The sequence below is a fragment of the Chiloscyllium punctatum genome, unplaced genomic scaffold (genome assembly GCF_047496795.1).
Source record: "Chiloscyllium punctatum isolate Juve2018m unplaced genomic scaffold, sChiPun1.3 scaffold_1318, whole genome shotgun sequence".
In the NCBI taxonomy this organism is placed as follows: domain Eukaryota; kingdom Metazoa; phylum Chordata; class Chondrichthyes; order Orectolobiformes; family Hemiscylliidae; genus Chiloscyllium; species Chiloscyllium punctatum.
The window spans coordinates 11,225-12,500 of record NW_027311052.1 but is presented as its reverse complement, the minus strand read 5'-3'; positions in this window follow the sequence as shown (position 1 = coordinate 12,500).

Below are 1,276 nucleotides of genomic sequence, written 5' to 3'. Positions count from 1 at the left end.
GATAGGGAAAGGGTGAGACTTAGCTTTAGTGCTCGTGCCCCCGATTTTGGTAATGTTTGACGTCAATTTTCCAAGGAGGCGAATGCAAGGCTTCAGAGGGACTTTGAGTGTTCGGGGGCGGGGTAGCTCAGCCGGATTTGCCCCGGCGGTTCTGCGGACGGTGTTGACTTCGAGGGCGGACCGGCCCCCGTGTTCAGTCCGAATATCGTGCATTGTTAACGGCGGGAAGTGTTCCAAAAGGGAATGGGATTGAATGTGACTGCTGAAGCCGACTTTGAGACCTGTAACGCGGGTAGCTCAGCCGGATTTGACCCGGCGGTTCTGGCGACGGTCTCGCCTTCGAGGGGGGAGCGCCCCGCGTGTTCAGGCCGAATTTTGTGCATTTCCATCGGCGGGAAGAGGTCCAAACGGGAATGGGATTGAATGTGACTGCTGAAGCCGACATTGAGACCTCTAACGCGGGTAGCTCGGCAGGATTTGACCCGGCGGTTCTGCCGAAGGTCTCACCTTCGAGGGGGGAGCGTCCCGCGTGTTCAGGCCGAATATCGTGCATTGTTAACGGCGGGAAGTGTTCCAAACGTGAATGGGATTGAATGTGACTGCTGAAGCCGACATTGAGACCTCTAACGCGGGTAGCTCGGCCGGATTTGACCCGGCGGTTCTGGCGACGGTCTCGCCTTCGAGGGGGGAGCGTCCCGCGTGTTCAGGCCGAATTTTGTGCATTTCCATCGGCGGGAAGAGGTCCAAACGGGAATGGGATTGAATGTGACTGCTGAAGCCGACATTGAGACCTCTAACGCGGGTAGCTCGGCAGGATTTGACCCGGCGGTTCTGCCGAAGGTCTCACCTTCGAGGGGGGAGCGTCCCGCGTGTTCAGGCCGAATATCGTGCATTGTTAACGGCGGGAAGTGTTCCAAAAGGGAATGGGATTGAATGTGACTGCTGAAGCCGACATTGAGACCTCTAACGCGGGTAGCTCGGCCGGATTTGACCCGGCGGTTCTGGCGACGGTCTCGCCTTCGAGGGGGGAGCGTCCCGCGTGTTCAGGCCGAATTTTGTGCATTTCCATCGGCGGGAAGAGGTCCAAACGGGAATGGGATTGAATGTGACTGCTGAAGCCGACATTGAGACCTCTAACGCGGGTAGCTCGGCCGGATTTGACCCGGCGGGTCTGCCGAAGGTCTCACCTTCGAGGGGGGAGCGTCCCGCGTGTTCAGGCCGAGTTTTGTGCATTTCCATCGGCGGGAAGAGGTCCAAACGGGAATGGGATTGAATG